This window comes from Callorhinus ursinus, unplaced genomic scaffold, assembly GCF_003265705.2.
Source record: "Callorhinus ursinus isolate GAN/ISIS: 27379988/994484 unplaced genomic scaffold, GSC_fseal_2.0 scaffold20, whole genome shotgun sequence".
Lineage (NCBI taxonomy): Eukaryota > Metazoa > Chordata > Mammalia > Carnivora > Otariidae > Callorhinus > Callorhinus ursinus.
Genome location: NW_027397082.1, coordinates 10388797 through 10408875, shown reverse-complemented (window position 1 = coordinate 10408875; position 20079 = coordinate 10388797). Strand labels below are relative to the sequence as shown.

The window sequence follows — 20079 nt, the reverse complement described above, 5'->3', positions numbered from 1 at the left end:
TGTGCTCTACAGCCTGAGCCAGCCAGGTGCCCCTCATGGTTTTATTTTTTAAATTGGCCATATTTTTAAAAAGCCCCTTCAATGAAATGTGGAACTGAAATGATAAATTAATATTACTTTAGAATGGATTAGTTTGGACATGTAGTTTAAATCAGTTGGCCTTGCAAATACGTGTGCATTGTACCAGCCCCTGGATATTATTGGAGACTCTGGACTTTTCTAATCCTGACTTGCTAGGAACCTAACTGATGGGCCAGCCACTTCCCACTTAACCTCTGTGGCAGGCATTTTGTCACGGGCTGCAGTACTATTTAATGTCCCTTTTCATGCTAATGGCATGAATGGATGCTAATATAATTTTTGCTAGCTCACACAACGTTTTAGGCATCCTCTTGAAGCTAAGTCAACTCTTCGCAGAAACCTTTTATCTTCCTTTTCAAAATCACTCTATGAAGCGGACTTTAAAAATGACTGATGACTTGCCCTGGAGCCTAAACTGGGTGAGTCCTGGAGCTGGTCTGTGACTACTGGTTTGTTCATGCTTTTTAGATTTAATTACATAGCTATTTTTGCCTCTTCCAGATTGGTACTCTTATATTCATGCACAAAATATGTATGGGTGCAGAGAGTGGTGTGGAGTAGTGAAAAGAATCAAGAGTAAGTCTGCTCTATGTTCTAGAGTCAGCTCTGCCACCACTAACTAACATGGAGCCTCAGTGTTCTCATCTGTAAAAGGGAACAATAATAAAATGAGTAACAACTAACATTCGTTGGGTGCTTCCTGAGTGCCACCTATTATTCTAAGCACCTTGTATATGTTAAATCCATTTAATCAGTCTGTAACCCTGTGAGGAAAGTGCTGTTATTCTCCTCATTTTACAAGTGAGGAAGTCAAGTCAGAAACTTACCGGGACTCAACAAAACTAAGAAAAATAATATTTATGAAACAACTGGTGGTATGAGGCTGGGTGAGAGAATGTTCTGTAAATTAAGATCATATCCTCTCTATGTAAATATCTGTGTCCTCAAAATAATTTATAGAAAACCCATCATTGGGGCGCCTGGGTGGCTCAGTTGTTCAGTGTCTGCCTCCGGCTCAGGTCATGATCCCGGGGTCCTGGGATCCAGCCCTGCATCTGGCTCCCTGCTCAGCGGAAAGCCTGCTTCTCCCTCTCCCACTCCCCCTGCTTGTGTTCCCTCTCTTGCTGTATCTCTCTCTGTCAAATAAATAAAAAAAATATTTTTTAAAAAAAAGAAAACCCATCATTTACAAAGAAACTATTATAGAAAAAATTGCTGAAATAAATCTGAAGTAGGTCAAATTGAATTTGAGTTAAACTAAACATTCCAATTAGAAACATTCTTTCTTGTTTCTTTTTCCCTTTTTTCTTGTAGCTTTAAGTGTGCCTTTTGGTTTAAAGTGAAATCCATATCCCAATTTAAATTCCATTAACAAATCGGACTCTGGCATTTGATTTGCTGTCTTACTCTGCTTGTTATGCATGTTAGGCCAGACCTGAATCTGATGTTCACAGAGAGTATATAAACACTTATAATCCTCTCAGGATGTTCTAAAATCATAACAGATATGATAGTTTGATTTGCAAAGAGAGCGTCTGCCCAGTTCTACCACACCATTTTAAACCAATTCAAAAAACCAGGATTCAGCAATGATTAAAGTATCCTAGGTTCCTATAAATAGCAGGAAGAATTCCGGACTTGAAACGTGGCAACATCAAGCTCGCTTAGTCTCCAGCAAACATATGGTGAATGGTTTTAGCAGACTTGGTCACAGGTGTCCTTTTGCCTTAAGATACCATTGTATGCAGAAACCAGACTTAATAGAGTCAGTGAGTTAGGAAATGATTGTTTGCTTTTGACCTGTGAAAGGTTTTACAGTAAAGATCCTTTAAACAGTGAGTTTCTCAGTGTGTTTCAGATAAAAATGTAATCAGTCTAAGAATTCAGAGATCCAGTGATAATTTTTGAAACTTTTTTTGTCTTTTTTTAATTTACAGAGGTATAATTGAAATACACAGAGCTCTACATGTTTAAAGCATCCTTCAAATAATCAAGATAATAAAGATTTTTATTACCCCTGAAAGTTTTTTCATACCTTTTATGATTTATCCTTCGCTATTCCCCTTAACCCCCCTCCCTCCCAGGTAGCTACTGATCTGCTTTCCATCACTGTAACTTGAGTTTTTGCATTTTCTAGAATTTTATACAAATGTAATCATAGTTGCTGTTTTTGTTGTTTTTGACCTGGTTTCGTTCACTCAACGTAATGATTTTTTAGGAAATATATGTATTTTTTAAATTGTGAAAAATACACATAGCATAACATTTACTATTTTAGCTATTTTATTTTTTTGATTTATTTTTATTTTTTAAAAATAATCTCTATGCCCAATGTGGGGCTTGAACTCACAACCCTGAGATCAAGAGTCATGTGCTCTACTGACTGAGCCAACCAGGCACCACCATTTTAGCTATTTTGAAGTGTAATTCAGTAGTACTTAGTACATTCAAAACGTTGTGCAACCATTACCTCTATCTAGTTCCAGGGCATTTGCTTCACCCCAAAAGGAAAACCTGTCCCCATTAGGCAGGTATTCTCCATTCCTTCCTCCCCCCAGGCCCCTGACAACAACTAATCTGTTTTCTATCTACATGGATTTGCTTATCCTGGACATTTCACATAAATGGAACCATACTATATGTGGACCTTTGTATCAGATTTTCTTTCACTTAGTATGTTTTGTTGTTGTTGTTGTTTGTTTTTAAGATTTATTTATGTATTTGTGAGAGAGAGAGGGAGGCAGAGGGAGAGAGAAAATCCTGAAGCAGTCTCTCCACTGAGCATGGAGCCCAACTTGGAGCTCGATCCCAGGACCCTGAGATCATGACCTGAGCCGAAATCAAGAGTTGGCTGCTTAACCGACTGAGGCATCCCTAGCATGATGTTAAGGTTAATCCATGTTGTAGCCTGTATTAGTACCTCATTCCTTTTTATTGCTGAATAACATTCCATTGTCTGGACAGGCAACTGTTATCCATTCATCGGTTGTTGGATTTGGGTTTTTTCTACTTTTCAACTATTGTGAATAGTGCTGCTCTGAACATTTATGTACAAGTTTTTCCTTGGATATCTGTTTCTAATTCTTTTGGGTATATTTCTGGGAGTGGAATTGCTGAGTCATATGGTAATTCTGTGTTTAATTTATTGAGGAACCTCCAAACTGTTTCCCAAAGTAGCTGCACCATTTTATATTCCCATCAGTAAAGAATGAGTGTTCTTATTTCTCCACAACCTTGCCAACACTTGTAATTTTACTTTTTTTTAAATTGTGGCCATCCTAGTGTGTATAAAGTGGCATGTCATTGTGATTTTGATTTGTATTTCCATAATGACTAATGATGTTCAGCATCTTTTCATATGCAAGAAGACTATTTGTATATCTCCTTTAGAGAAATATATATTCAAGCCCTTTGTCCATTTTTAAATTTAGTTGTTTATCTTTTTTGTGAAATTGTCAGGGTCCTTTATAAATTCTGAATACTAGATCCTTAGCAGATACGTGATTTGAAAATATTTTTTCCCATTTTGTGGGGTTTCCTGCAGCATATGATTTTAAGGTTCATCCTTTTTTCTTTGCATATATCAAAAGTTTGGTCCTTTTTATTGTTGAGTGGTATTCCATTTTATGGATATATCATAAATGGTTTATCCATTCACCTGTTGATGTATGTTTAGGTTGTTTCCAGGTTTAGCTTATTACAAATAAAGCTGGTATGAACATTCCTTTACAAGTATTTATATACTTGGGTAGTTTTCTTGGGCAAATATCTAGGCCAATGATCATTTAAACTTTTAGGAGCAGAGATGTTATACATAACAGTAATTTTTGGGTGAAAACACCTTTAAATTTTTATTATTGGGTCTTTGAACAGAGCATGTTAAATACGACACTTCGAGGCATTTAAAGAACACACGCTTTTTCATCTTAAGTTTTCAGGGTCAGTCACTCATCATAGTTTCTTTTTTTCTCCTATTGATGACTCTTCTCCCAATAATTTTTCATTTGACAAATAATTATTACTGTGGAAATTGGCACACAAGATGAGTAAGATGACAAAACTGCAGAACTTCAAGCTGGAAAGGACCTAGAAATCATCTAATTCAATGCTCTTGCTTTATAGAAAAGAAAGCCAGGTTTAGAAGGAAGGCCATATTTACTGAAGGCCATTCAGCCATTAGAGAAATTAAGTGAGCAGAGGAATCCTGCCTGTGAGAGTAATTTTAAGGCTTCTAGTGATGAGGTGTCTACAGATGTAAGAGTGCTGGGGTTGAGTGAATGGCACCATATTCCTGCTGTGCTGTAGGGTTCACAGGGCACCTTTTCCTTCCTAGTTTAATCCCATTTAATTCTCCAACCACCCCGTGAATCAGGTAGGGAATAGGTAATTACCAGTGGTTCAGGGTTCCCTAATCAATGACTGGAGAGCCCAGGCTCAGAGCCAGGCCTTCTGCCCCTTTCCAACTTGTATGCCCTCCTTCCTTTCTGGTGAGCCTTTCCCCAGTTCTGTGCTGGCTACCACTGCCTGAATTCAGTCCTCCCAGCTCCTCCCCCTGCCTCCAGCTGGGCCTGCCCTCACGTCTTTCTCTTCTCCACACCCGTTCAGCCTTAATCTTATTGTCTATTTGCTCAAAGCCCTGCCTTAAGATCTTGTCTGTAGGTTGAGATTCAGGCTGCTTAGAAGCCCTTTCTGGATCTCCCCCGACTCAGCTGTCCATGCCTGACCTTGCTGTCTGTCCAGCTCCCTCCTGCTCTCCCCCTACACCAGCTTTTCTCCTCAACTCAAACATTCCTTTCATCTTTATGGATTCTGCTCAGACTTCATGCCTTCCAAGGAGCTGTCCCTGACCCCACGCAGGAAGGTGGGCTGGGTGCCCCTTTCCTGTGAGGCCCTGTGGCCCCCAACTATAGCATTTACTCCATGTTTACCTCCTGTAGGTCTCCTCTAAAGACCCCATAAAGTGCTTGAGGTTGGGGCCAGTGTCTTTCCTCTTGGTGTCTCTAGCATATGGCAGGGTCCCTGGCACATAGTTTGCCACATACATGAGAGAATGAGCAAGTTGACTGCAACCTAACTATAGATCTAATTGATTTTGTGATGAGAAAAACCACTTAGGGTGGTCTCATGGGTGAGAACAGATATGAGAGCAAAGCTTGGTTTTCCCCACTTATGTGTTATGCAACCTGCCTGTCTGGAAGGCCAGAGGAACCCAAACACCTTACTTTTATGTTTGGAGAGGTGGTATAAGGGAGCACAGACCCCAGAAGTAAGAAACCCAAGCTCTGGTCTGGCTCTACCTGCAAGCCACTGCGTGAGCAGAGATAGGACCCTTCGCCTCTTAGGTCCCGCATTTGTTCAAGGAGGACCAGGATGTGGACTTGTTACAGGACGTGGGGTTTGTTATAGCCATCAGTGAGGTGTTCCCATGAGATGCCAAGGGAACATGCTTTGATAAGACTAAAGTGCTGAATACACGTGTGTCATAATGTAACCAGGCTTCATCTCCCTCAGCCATCTCCAGCCAGGACCTGATTATGCCTTTCAAGGTGAAAGCAGTTTCCAGGCTGAAATTCTTCTTCTGATCTAAATAGGAGAAATGGTGGAAATGGCCACTTTGAACACCCCTTAAGTCCTGTTGCATCAAAGTTTTTAACAACAGAAGTTTCTGGATCACAAAAATGGTTTTTTAAGCCCTAAGCAAATACTATGCCTCTTTCAAGCCATTGCTAAAACAACACAACTCAAGACAACTGCGGCACCAAGACACTTTATTATTACCTTAACATTTGCCATACTGACAGTTTAATTGTAGCAATGATAAGGACAGTTGACCAATGGTAGCTGCACAAAGGAGTTGCCCATCTGGCCTTGGGACTCACAAATGCTTCTGTTTCCTCTTCCTGGGATGGTGTCAAGAGGCTCTCAGAATGGTCCAGTGTTTGACATACTGTCCTAGGCTGCCCTACAATACAGCCTCTGACCAAACTAGGCTGTCTCTAAGCCCTGGTAATAGAATTGTTTACCTTTTCAAGAAGGTTGAGAAAGCACCAAAATCCACACGGGGCGCGTGCCCAGGCCAACTTCAAGGAGTTCGTGCTGTGAGACCTAAGGTTCTTAGGACGCTGCTTAAAACGAAAAAACACGTCAGTAGGGCCGTGTGGTGGCTCCGTGTGTGCTAAGTACGTCCGTGACAGGATCAAGCATGCTTTCCTTATTGAGGAGCAGAAAATCATTGCCAAAGTGTGGAAGGCACAATCACAGAGTCAGAAAGCTAAATAAACAAATGAAGCTTTTTTGAGTAATTAAAAAAAAAAGTTGCCCGGAAAATAAGTGATTGCCGGTGATTTCTCGATGAGGCCTGCTCTGGCCACCCTGTTAAAATTGCATCTTGCGGGGTGCCTGGGTGGCTCAGTTGTAAAGCGTCTGCCTTCGGCTCAGGTCATGATCCCAGAGTCATGGGATCAAGCCCGACATCGGGCTCCCTGCTCCCCGGGAGGCCTGCTTCTCCCTCTCCTCTCCCCCTGCTTGTGTTCCTGCTCTTGCTGTCTCTCTGTCAAATAAATAAATAAAATCTTTGAAAAAATAAATAAAATAAAATTGCATCTTGCATCTTCCAGTCCAGTCTCCCTTACTTTGTTCTGTTTTCACCATGGCACTTTCTCTCTTACAAGATGGTATAATGAACATACGTATCTCACTTACTGTGTATTTACTGAATGTGTGTCTCCTCCCTCCCTGCCAGTGTCATGTCCACTCTCCAGGAGCGGAGACGTTTTATTCACTGACTTACCCACCCCCCCACCCCCTACCTAAGACCACTACCTGGCACCTAGAAGCAGCTCACTCACTGTCTGAAGGACTGGCTGAGCTGTTACTAAAGATGTCAAGCTTAGACATTGTCACACACACAGCTTCTGTTGCTTCCCGGAGCCCATCTAGGCTGTGAACTCTGTGCAACTCCGGGATCTGAGTTTGGTGGTGCAGGAAACTGAAATGAAAGTGCAAGGGGTGGGACGATCATATCCTCTGCTCCAGTGTGATTCATGGGAGTAAAAGAAGGTGCGGAACTGGGCTGCTCCTCCTGGTCCCAGGCATCAGTGGCTCAGTACTCCTATTCCAGCCTGGCTCTGACAGTGACCAGTCTCGTTAGACTCCCATCGGCAGAGACTCGAGCTGTGCATTTGCAGGGATCTTGATGTGGGACGAAGAGCAGGAAGGGCTAGGTCTCAGTCCCTTGCAATAGGGGCCCAAAAGAGTAGCACAACCACATGCCCAGCAATAGGGGATTAGTGAATCAATTCCTCTGCATCCTCCCATGCAATGAGGACTATTTCCGTGTGCTGTTATAAAGAAATCTCAGGGATATATTAAGGGGAAAAAGCAGGGTGCAGAAAATGTTTATACATTGCTACCTTTTATGTAAGAAAAGGGAGAACAGGAAAATTATTTCATATAACTTTTATTTTTTTTAAGATTTTGTTTATTTGAGAGAGAGAGAGAGCAAGAGAGTGAGCGAGAGAGAGTGAGAGAGCACAAGCATAGGGAATGGCAGAGGGAGAGGGAGAAGCAGGCTTCCTGCTGAGCAGGGAGCCCAATGTGGGACTCTATCCCAGGACCCTGGGATCATGACCTGAGCCGAAGGCAGATGCTTAATGACTGAGCCACCCAGGCGCCCCATAACTTTATTTTTTTTAAGATTTATTTATTTGAGAGAGAGAGAGAGAGAGGAAGCAGGGAGAGGGGCAGAGGGAGAAGGAGGCAAGCAGACTCCATGCTGAGCGGGGAGCCTGTCGACTTGGGGCTTGACCCCAGGACCCTGAGCCAAAATCAAGAGCTGGACGCTTAACCAACTGAACCACCCAGGCGCCCCTATTTCATATAACTTTAAAACACAATAATTTGATTATATATCTCTAGTGGAATGTATCTTAAGGTCAAAACAAATTCCAAATAAATCTTAAACTGTTTTCAGTAATATTTTTAGTGATAGTATTGGTATTACTATTCTGAAACAATTATATATATTATATATGTATATAATATATATAATAAGTAATTATGTTAGGGGCGCCTGGCTGGCTCAGTTGGAAGAGCATGTGACTCTTGATCTCGAGGTTGTAAGTTCAAGCCCCACGTTGGGTGTAGAGATTACTTAAATAAAATAAAAACTTAAAAAGAATAAGCAAATGATGTTAAAATAATCAGAAACCGATATTTTTGGTATGTTAAAAAAGAACAGTTTCATAATTAAAGGTGTTAAGTAAAAATCCTGTAATCCTGAATTTGAATTGGAAATGTCAGTATGAATTCCTGATATAATTTCTTTAGCAAATGAGAAAGTATTTCCTAAGTTTGTCCACTGAAAAGCCTAGAAATAATGACCAACTCAGTAGCAATAAGCACCTCTGACAGCTAGATTGTGGCCTCTAAATACAACTTCCCACTAAAGAGGACTAAGATTCCTCAGAAAAATGACTGATTCCAGGGCTGGGACAGGAAATGTACAAGAAGTATTGTAATATCTCTATCAGAAAACAAAGAGGCTATCAAGTACCACTCGTGTCCCAAGTTGAAGGGCCTCCCAGTGCCCAAATATGGAACAATTGGAGCATTAAAGAGAGTACGTGTAGTGGATTGACATACATCAAATATATGACAATGTGTAAAATCCCTAAGTTAAAAATTCAATGGTCCCCACTATAAGAGGTTGGGGAACCAACTCGTTCTGAAAACCGGTTAAGGAAGGGAAAGAATCAGACATTTATTCTGTCCTTTTTAATTGGTTACCTTAGGATATCCAAATTGTTGAAGAAAAGTTCTTTTTTACAGAAGAATACTATCTAATAAATACAGGAGGAATTATAGAATTGGAACATCATCATTTTGTATCCTCTAGTGAATAATGTGTTTAGACAACATGGTTGGTAAATTCCTGCTAAAACATCAGGCGAAACTGATGGGAAACTTTATAATGGATGGATCAGCCTGATACAGTCAAACCCACTGATCAATCTTAACGTCACAAAAAAGAAAGACTTCAGGTATCATGTACCCACTGAAGGAATGGGGTAGGAAGTAAACAGCACTATCAAAAGAGAACCTGAATTTGTCTGTGCCAGGCTCAAGGTCTAACTACCAGTTTATAGAAAATACGGGGGACAGAGAAACATGTCAAAACAATACCATGGAGATAAAAATCGACCAATTGGAATGTGGGACATCCTTCAGGCCCGAAGACTGGATGTTTTCAAGTAAATAAAGATAAAAAAACAAGGATAAGAAGAGCAAGAGGGGTTCTCTATAGATTAAAAGAGATTAAAAATACTTATCCAGTATATAATCCAGTCTGTAATCTTTAATCTATAATCTTTATTTGGATCCTAGCTCAAAAAATTAAGAAAAATGATTAGATTACTTAGGACACTTGAACATACTGGATATTGAGACTAAAGAATGATTTATTCATGAATCATTTATTTATTTATAGTTGTGGTAATGATATTGTGATTATGTTAAAACTAAAAAGTTATTATATTTTAGAGCTATACACTAAAGTATTTATAGATGAAATGATGTCTCTGGGATTGGCCTCAAAATAATAGTGTGGGGGGGTAAGAATGGGTAGGGTACAGAGTAAACAAGATTGACCAATAGTTAATACTGTTGAAGCTGGGTGATAGGTAAATGAGATTTCATTATACTATTCCCTCTACCTTTGTATGGTTAGAACATGTCCATAACAAAAGTAAAAAAATAAAAAGTAAATAAAGCCCACCAGCTCAGTCAGTTGGCCAGTTTTGATTTCAGCTGTCCCTGAATTTAATTTTGGATTGTGGAGTATGCTCTTGAAATCACACAGCTAGTGATGGGAAGGGTAGGATGCTAATTCACGTAAGTCTGGCCCCAAAGCTCAAGGTCTTAACTTCCGACTCTATAGAATATATGTCCCTCTGTGGCTTAGACTATTGTGAGATTGTTTAGATTGAGAATTTATAGGGTTTTACAAGCAGTCATAAGATACACTGGGGCAAAAGCAAAAGAACTAAATCAGAACCAAAACATCAGAGTTGGTCTTCCTTTGAAGGAGGGAAAGGCAAGAAGATAGACTGCATACCTCCCATCTAGACCTTGGTTGGGCCTTTCTTGTTACACCAGCCTGAGTTTTGGGTTGAGAGAGACCTGGGTTTAAGTAGCTTGGCCTGTCACTTACTAGCTGTGTGAGTTTCCCATCCTGTACCTCTGTTTCTTCAACCAAGCTCAGCTGGTTGTCGGGAGGATCACATAAGCTGTAAATGTTTATTTAGAAGAGAAAGCAGAGCATAATTAGTTCACGGAGATCCTAAGAATCCTGAAGCTGGGTTGGGGATTAGTGTGTTTGGAAATTCCTTATGGTCTTGACACCCCTGTCTTGCCCCAGCCCTAACACATTCTCCAGCACTTTCTCCAGGACCTGGGGGCAGGCTTGCCAAAGTTTGGAATTACCATTTAGCCTCCGTGAGGAGGGTCAGGGCTCTAAGGGTGGTAATTTTCCCATCTGGCCATGTTTGAGTTTGTTATGTGGCTTGATAGCCAAGGGCAGCTAGAGAAGATCCTCCTAAGGTGGGTCCATAGAAAAGTCCAGCCAGATAGCTGGAGGCCAACTTGAAATTTGTCATCTTTGAGATTGAAGGGAAAAGGTGAAATTGCTTATCCTTTCTGAGGGAAGCACCCCATTTTCTTTCCCTTCTACCCTGCTTACCTCTTAACCCTAACCCACCCCCCTTGCCTCGCTAAATCTCGAGACACACAGGGGGTTCCATCCTGGCAAATGGCAGTCTTGTCATGAGCCTTTTGAGTTACTGGCAGATGCACTTGGTCACCTGGGAAGTATGTAAGAGCCACACTTTGGTCTTTGATCCCTGGGTGTCCAGCTTACTTTCCCCCACTGCATGGGACCTGTTCCACTTGCTGGGGGCTTGGGTGTGAGTGAGCTGCTGGCCCAGGGAAGCTCAGCCAGAGGGAGCCCTGATTTACAAACTGTCTGGATTTAACTGAGGCTACAGCACTTTTATTAATAGAACATGCTGCATTTCCTTTTTATAAAAATATGAAGATCATTGCACTCAGGAAAATGCCTGGTGACTTTCTGTCTTTAGGGCATGTTCATCACCAGGCTAAAATTAAAAGTGAAGTCAGGCCCTTCTTGAGTCTATTTTTAACTGAGTTTAGCATATGAATGTGAACGTGAAGTCTTTCTTTAGATCTCCCTTAACTCAATTACTTACTCATGCCAAGCATCCCGCCTGGAATTCCTGAGCTGTCGCTGGGTCTACCTAGGGTGGGAGGCCCAAGGGGGAGTTAGGGACAGCTAGCCATCCTCCGCTATCTGAGTTTCTGTATCTTCACCCACCCCAACTTCACTTATTCTGGAAGGTTAAGGAGGCATTAGTCATTATACTAAAATAATAATAATAGTGATAATAATGACATGAGAGAAACAACAATCAACCAACCAACCTATGGCCATTCTGTGATGCGTAGGTATTAAGCAGCCCCTAATCGGTACATATTTTTCTAGGGGCTCCAACTGAGGAGCAGCCACTTGGGTGGAAGGGGAGACCCCGGATGGCAGAGAAGATTGTCATTCAGGCAGAAAGTGCGAATGGCCCTGGCTTACCAGGGAGACTTGGGACAACAGGTGGAGGGAGGGAGAGGGAAAAAAAGTTAGCAATTGTCATTCCTGTCCAGAGAGTTCCTGATGAGTGATGAGAGTGCTGGGGAGAACTTTCAGAAACCCTCTTAAATTCCCTCTTTGAAATCTTTTTAATGTCTGCTCTTTGAGGACTGTGAAGGGGGCGGCAGAGGGCGGAGTTGATCCTAACTCTTAAGATTCTTTCGCCTAAGGTTTCACTTGAAGGCAGGGACTGACAAAGGCTCTTTTTTGAACTTCTTCTTAGGGCAGTTCCCTGTGGACATTTTTTGAAAAAGACTTAAAAAAAAAAAAAAGCCGGTTTATCATGATAAAGCCTCGCCCTTGTTTTGTGTTTTTGAAAAGCGATTTTTAAAAATGGTCATTTTGGGTGAGTATGTGCTAGTTTTGTCATTTTTCTTTGCACTTTCCCATGAACGAATATTTGGCTCGTGGTGTCCTGAACCCCTTTAAGGTGTCATTTTTAAGCAGAAGAAAAACTTCCTTCTATTTTTTTTTTTTTTTTGGTATGACAACAAAACCGTTGTTGAGGATAAACAGAGATTAATTTAAAATGCCAATTACTTTTGCTAATCCGCTGATGGTGAGGTTGTTTATGGCTGGAAAACTATGAAAATAATTCCAGATAGAATCTGAGAGGGGAGAACAGGAAAAGGGTGTGGGGGGGAGGGGGTTGGGGAGCACGGTGGTCCTTTTGGGGACCAGGAATAATATTTAAGCAACAAACACCTTCCTTATATCACATGTTCTGTTAAAAGCAGTCAAAATGAAGTATGAGGTGTTTATAGGCCACTACCATCTGTCTGAAAAATCTCTTATGGGTTTTTGCCTGCAGTTCAACAAACCATTTACTTGCTTTAATGATCTTTTCAATAAAACTTTGGATTAAATTACAATACTTTTGGGCTCAGAAGGTTTTCAATTCTGAAAACTCTGTACTTTCATTTGGTTGCAGGAAATTTTAAGGGATGGGCTCTCCTAGCCAGATTGATATTTTTGGGCATGGCCAGTTAGTAAGCAAGGTAGGGGTAGGGGTGGAGAAAGGTATGTGTTGCCACAGTCCTTGAGCACAGTGACCAAAGGATGCTCTCCGTCTTCTGGGTAAGGCAGTTGCTTGGGACTTGGAGAATGGACAAACCCTGATAGACAAGAGTTGCTGAATTCAAAATAATAGACCATTACTTTAAAACCATTCAATTTCACCCTAATTGGTAATTCAGATATTTTTGTCTTGGTTTTTGCCCAGACTCAACTTTATTCATTAGTGAGTCTAATGATTCATCTCTCTGAACCCTTTTAATTTCACCTTGGTTGGTTGTTCCTGTTAAGGAGAACTTTTGTCTTGTTTTTTTCCTTGCTTCATCTTGACCCCTGAGGGAGTCTTAAGGATTTCAATCTTGGAGTTTCGGGGTAGATCCAAGAAATGGTCAAGATCACTCTTGTCTCTTTCTCAGGCACGGTTGGGTGTTACCTAGCCCAGGTAGATGAGGAAGCGAAGAATGTGGCACTTCTTTAAATTGTCCACTGAGGTGAGATCTGAGCCTCAATTTCTCACGACTAGACTGTGTTTCTTTAGATCACGTGCTGGTGTGTGAAAAGCCTCTGGCTTTGCTTCTTTCACTGTTGCCCTGATTGTGGAATTGAGGTTAGGCTGGAATCCCCACAGAGTTCCTCTCAGCTGGAGTTTGCTAGCCCTGTGGCTGAGAACAGTGCTAATTCCAGCTGCCGCAGGGGCCTCCTCCTTCCCTGGCAAGTGGAAGCCCCTTGGAGAACTTTTAGGTATAATAGAACCCCGCTTGTTGCACATTTTCCTTTGAATGCTCATGGTTTGTGAAAATGTAGCTTATTCTCCTAAATACCTTGACATGCTTCCCTTTCTCCAGGTGTCATCTAGAACACCACTACTGTAACAACCTAAAGGTAATTTTATTTTATTTCATTTTTTAATTTTAAATTGAAGTAGAGTTGACTAAAGGGAAATTTTGAAAGAAAGAATAATCACCAATAATCTTTTGATTAGACCATTTGCCTATCTTGTCTTCATTCTTTTTATGTTGGGTCGCAGGCAGATATTTTGAAACATTACATGCAATGCATTATATTCTGTTTTTTCTCCTTAACGGTGTATTGTAAAAGTATTTTTTTTTTTTTTGCGGCTGTATCATCTTCATAATTTAATTTACCATGACCATGCTTGATATCCATTAAACTGATCTACCAGAATATAGCTAATTATTCACCAACTGATGGACAGTTATGATTCCCAATACTACAGTAATGGATATCTTCATGCACGTAGCTTTGGAGTATTTCCCAGGAATGGGATTAGTAGGTCAAAGGGTACGAATATTTTTATTACTCTTGATACATTTGCCATATTGCTTTACAATAAAGTTATACCAGTTCACAAAGTTAGCAGTAAATTATGAGGGTATGAGTTTCACTGTGAAGCTCATGACAGTTTCATGAGAGGATATGAGAACTGTTTTGCTGGGGCTGGAATCCCAGCTTTGCCATTTGCCTCCAGCTATGTGAACTTGGGCAAGTTCTTTAAACTTGCTGTGCCTCAGTTAACCTTCTCTGTAAAATGGGGACAACTATTATTAGGAATAAGCAAGTTAATATTTGTATAGTGCCTAGAACACTGCCTGTATAAGTATTACGCTGTGTGTTTGTTAAACAAACACATCTCTCAGTTCAGGATGTAAAAATAATTTAATAGCAATAGTGACTTTTGTTAAAACTATTTTTACATATATTAACAGTATTTCTAAGAAACACTCCTTTTTAATCTCTTTTTTGGAAAAGGTAAATTTTAAATGCTAATTTATGGAACAGATCAAATCTGGTGATTCATATTATGTCGGAAATTCTTAAGTTTGTAAAAGAGAGTCCTGAACCCCTTTAGGATGGGGTCTAAAGGTCAGTAAGGTTAATGGGCCGGGGGCGGGGGGCCTGAGACAGGCAGCCTCACATCTCTGAGGAATTCCGCGTGCTTAAAATCAGGCTTCCCCCCTCAAGTTTTGGGGCAAATGTGGGTATTTTAGGGCCTGTGTTCGAGACTCTTCCTCTCCTGTTTGATGACTGTTAATGTAGGATCCCGGTTTTGAAGCTGAGATGGTTTTTACCTGGGGGACCGCGGGGCCCCTCCTCCCTGAACCCCGTGGTGATGCCCAAGGACCCTGCGGTGGCGGGGTGGGGGGGTGGCGGTGAGGCGTCACTTGGACCATTTGGACCCTCGGAGGCTGACGGGAGGGCGGCAGAAGTGGCAGAACTTGTCGCGTCAAGGCTGGATCAGCTTTCTTTTCCTTAATCCTCGTTGTTTCTGCTGAGCTCTCTTGTGTGTGTTTCAAAACCAGAAGCCTGAGAGGGGCGCCTGGCTGGCTCAGTCCGCAGGGCATGCGACTCTTGATCTCACGGTGAGAGCTGGAGCCCCACGCTGGGCGTGGAGACTACTTAAAAAACAACAACAACAAAAACCCAAAACAACAACTAGAAGCCTGAGGAATCTCAGCGAGCCCATGAAAGGGGAGGCTCCACGTGCGCTCTATGTCACCTGCGCCGGGAGCCTGCGTCCCCACTCCGCGGACACCGCCTCTCCTGGCTGCCTCCCGCCCTCTTTCTCCGAACAACCGGGAGTTTTGGGGGGTCGAAAGCCCCGGGGCCAGTGCGGGGTGCCCTTGCGATCTTCCCACCTACCCGGGAGCGCGCGAGGAGGTGTGCGCGCCGCCCGCAGGCTTTTGCAGCGTCCCGAGGCTGCTCCATCCGCAGGTTCTGTCCCCTGCGTGGAGACTGTTCCGGACCTGGGGGGGGGGGTGTCCCAGCGACTCCCAGAGGGACGGCCGTCTCTCCTGGAGTGGGAAAGCACCAATGCTCCCAACATACTGGGATGTACCCTGAACCTGGACCCTTTCAGTTTGTCAGACAACGCGTAAGACGTGCCTATTCTATCTAGGACAGTAGAAGGAAGTACGAAAAACCCTTCAGGGTTCCACTCTCCAAAATCAGCTTCTTATTCTAGACATAAATTAGTTTTTTCTTTCTTTCTAGTTTTAATTGTACTAAAATGTTCAATATTGAAGCCTGCTTTTTTCACTTAACATTATTTTACAAACATCCATACTGGTTGCCTAATATTTTGTTAAGTTATCTATATAGCCATTCCTCTGTTGGATATTTAGGTGGTTGGGTTTTTCTTTTTTCCTCTTTTTTTAAAAAAAATAATTCTGTGGTAAACAGTCTTTTTGCCCAAAGGGTTTTCCATATTAGGTTATAGTCTCATTTTTGTAATTATTTGGGGCAAAGTGTGGGGATATTTTTAAGTCTATCTATCATCTATCTTTCAAACGGCTTTGTAAAAGGTTAGTACCAATTTTCACTCCTGCTAGCTGTGCTTGAGTATATATATTCCATGCTAGCCAAAGAATCCTCATGAGATAGTGAGGCCAAGGGCACTGGTAAGGAGCGTTAGATACTGACTATGGAAGCCTGCTCTTGGTAGCCCACTATTGCCCACTCTCTGTATTTTGAGGACAATGGTTTATATTGAAATTGGGGGAAAGAGATTTGGTTATGTTTCAGGGCCTGAGGTGGTTCTTGAGGTTCCCTTGGGTTGGTGTGTGTAAAGGAGAGCACTAGCCCATGTTGGATAATGGAAAGGGAATACCATTTTTTATGTGTGGGGCGCCTTTTTGGGCTTGGCTTCCATTTTGAGGAGAATGAGTCCATAACATCCCTCAGCAGTTTGAGGCTGTATCTTCTTGGGCAGGGACTGGACCTGACATGGTTTTTAGCATCCCCTTACTTTCATATTGCAATTGTTTATTGAGGTTGTTGCCCAGAGAGAAAGGGTTTCTCTCTTCAAGGGTGCATTTCAATACTTGCGTGTATCTGGTGGGTGGCAAGGAATGCAGAAGTCACTTATAGCCATTAGTCTGCAAATGTACTGGAAGGGCTGAGATTTAATAAGTGGACTGTTTGGATGGTATTCATGTTTGAGTTGTTCGTGGTCAGTTCTTACATTCTATAGAATCCATTAGAAAACCTGTAACTATATCACCATTCATTTTGTGCCTGACCTTCATGTTCCTGGGGCTTTGTTTGTAATAGTGAACTCTTAAATCCAAGGCTGCTGTGTTTGCCCTACTACTTTTGGGTTAGAGCAGGATTCCAATGTCCTTCAGTTTAAAGAAATTCTGAGTGCCTCCTTGAAATTATTCTCAATTTCCAGCCCATTTCCAGATGACGGGCAGACTTAAATTATGCAACCTGTAGCTGGACATTTGTGTCATGACTACATGAGCTCAGTGATGTCTTGTAAGTCTTTGTGGATCACTTAGAAGCCCACTGGATTAATAGTGTTGAAGGTTTTCAATCCAAATAATTTTAATTGCATTCAGAAGCCTGTATATTAACAAGCTGGTAGGAAGGAAGCTTGGCATTCAGAGTGATACTGCTTTAATCTTTGAGATAAAATACATAGTCTGGTATTTTTTTTTAAAAGATTTTATTTATTTATTTGAGAGAGAGAATGAGATAGAGAGAGAGCATGAGAGGGGAGAGGGTCAGAGGGAGAAGCAGACTCCCTGCCGAGCAGGGAGCCCGATGCGGGACCCGATCCCGGGACTCCAGGATCATGACCTGAGCCGAAGGCAGTCGCTTAACCAACTGAGCCACCCAGGCGCCCCATAGTCTGGTATTTTTGAGGATGTTGATGGACTGTATTTTTTAGGTATTTTTTTTTAGTTCATTTTCACTGTTGGAGATCATTTAATTATCTCAAATAATTATTTTTAAATGCCTTAAAATAATATAAGCCAATAACTTTAGGATTCTCCCACCAGAGGATATGCCTATTTGATATGGCTGTGTGTGTGTGTACACTAGGTTTGTGTCCTTGCCTGTAGAGAATATAGAAGTATCTCATGTATTATCTTTAAGGAGCTTGCAACCAAGTCATGGGGATAAGGCAAAGAAAACTGAAATATCTACTGAATGTTTCAAGATAGGGTATAATTCTGTATTCACAGTGTGTTGCTGATTGATGATGACATTCTAAGGGCTAGCACTCTGGGGTGCAAGTGGTCTGAAAGAAGAAGACCAATGGGGCCCCAGTGTTTGGGGAAGACATCCTGGAGGGGTGGGATTGGGGGGGTCTTGAAGGAACGAGCAGGATTTGGGTGGGTGGAAGTGAAATTATACTGAAGTTATATGCCGAGAAGACTCTGGTGGGATAAAGGAGACGAGCCTGGTTAAGAGAATAAGATTTTTATTGGCTTGTGATGGGTAAAAGATTAGATAGGGTGGTGGGTCCAGGTTTGGGAGGAGCCCAAAGTCAAGAAGAGAGGCTGACCCTTGAAACCACCACTACATTGTCATCATTACCGACAGCATATTATTAGCAGCTAACCTTTGTTGTGTGCTGACAACATGGTTCTAAGGGCTTTACATATAATTTATTTAATCCTCAAACAACCTTATGAAATGGATAACAGTTATTATGTCCACTTTATAGCAGAGGGACTGAGACATAAAGAAGTTAAGTAACTTCCAGCTGGTAGGAGGCAGAGTTGGGGTTCAGATAGTCTGAATCAGGCAGCCTGGTTTCTTTCAGAGCCTGTGACCTTCACCATGAGAGCTCCTAGTGAGACTGACGTGGTCTCCCTTGGGTTGTGGAGGAGCGCAGCCTTTTGAGTCCGAGAGGCCTGGACTCACATTCTGGCTCTACCACTTATTTTTTTTTTTTTTTAAGATTTTATTTATTCATTTGACAGAAACACAGCGAGAGAGGGAACACAAGCAGAGAGAGTAGGAGAGGGAGAAGCAGGCTCCCCGCTGAGCAGGGAGCCCGATGTGGGGCTCGATCCCAGGACCCTGGGATCATGACCTGAGCCGAAGGCAGACGCTTAACGACTGAGCCACCCAGGCGCCCCATGGCTCTACCACTTATTAGCTCTGACCTTGGAAGTTACTTCTCTGAACCTCGATTACATTATTTATGAAGGAGGGATAATAATACTTCAGGGCTGTTGGGAGGATTAAATGAGATAACACATAAATCACCCAGTGGAATGCCCAGCAGGGAGTAAGTGGGCAGGAAATGATAGCTACTGTGAGCTTATATTTCTCAAATATATCTAGGGCTATAAAGAGGTTGCTGAGAAGAAGAAGAAGGAATGGGGGTAAGAGATGATTCAGGTAGAATTTACTCAGTGTCACTTGCAGTAATAATGAGCCAACCCAGATACCAGAAGCGGAATTCCTTCTTCTGGAGCATTCCAAGCAAGAATGGACTGTAAATTCCAGATGTGGTTCTGCATTGCTCCAAGAACTAACTGCAATTTTTTTTGTCCTCCGAACTTGGAGGGTAAAACCAGGACATTGCCATTGAGCACAGGATCTGGTGCCAATTGTGCATTCCAGGGGCTGAAATCAGGATCTGGTGAAATGGGTGTCCTTGCTTTGCTGCCTCCATCTTCCTGATGGTGCCGACCACAGATAATTGCCCTGCATCTCAGAGAGAAAAAGAGATATTTGAAAGTAGCATGCTTAATAACTGTCTATAAAGTAAAACAATGCATGGGATAATTATAAATGAGACAGAGACATTTAAACAACACATTTAAGAGAAGAAAAAAAGAACAGCAGAAGAAAAACTGTGCCCTAAGACGAAATGTTAATTAGAAATATCACTCTGAGAGTTCATGGAGAAACAGTACTTAGTGCTTCTCACGTTGGAGGGCTTACACATTCCAGACTTTCACATGGTAGTTTTTTTCTCTCTCTGGCATTCTGGGCTTGTAGAGTTTCTCTTAACATTACGTCCTCCAAGAATTTCAAAAGCCATGGTGCAAATGTCTACAAAGAACAATTTCCTTTTCTGATTTTCAGTTTTCTTGGTTGTGATAAACCTGTTTGGCTCTTATCTCTGTGTCCTTTGTATCATCCAACTTGGCTTTCTTGGAACCACTGAATGTTCTTTGTTGCTTTTAATCCAATATTGGTTTTGAAATTTGGAGATGCAAGAAGCTATTAGGAAAAATAAAAGTTAAAAAAATATGTAATGTGTCAGGTGCCTGGGTGGCTCAGTCAGTTAAGAGTCTGACTCTTGATTTTTGGCTCAGGTCATGATCTTCAGGGTCATGAGATCAAGCCCCGTGTTGGGCTCTGTGCTGGGTGCAGAGGCCTGCTTAAGGTTGTCTCTCTCTCCCTCTCCCTCTGCCCCTCCCCACCTCCCTCTCTTAAAAAAAAGGTAGTATGTCTAAAACTGTGAAAATTTTATCAAAATCTCGGAGTTGCTGTAGAATTTT

At 41.9% G+C, this 20079-nt stretch overlaps 1 protein-coding gene and 1 pseudogene across 4 annotated transcripts in view; both read left to right on the top strand.

Moving 5' to 3' along the window:
* RBM20 (RNA binding motif protein 20) overlaps positions 1–20079 on the top strand; it is a 184612-nt gene that overhangs the window by 9453 nt on the left and 155080 nt on the right. The gene's annotated exons all lie outside the window — the stretch shown is intronic.
* Positions 6009–6360, top strand: LOC112830938 (large ribosomal subunit protein eL34-like; annotated as a pseudogene).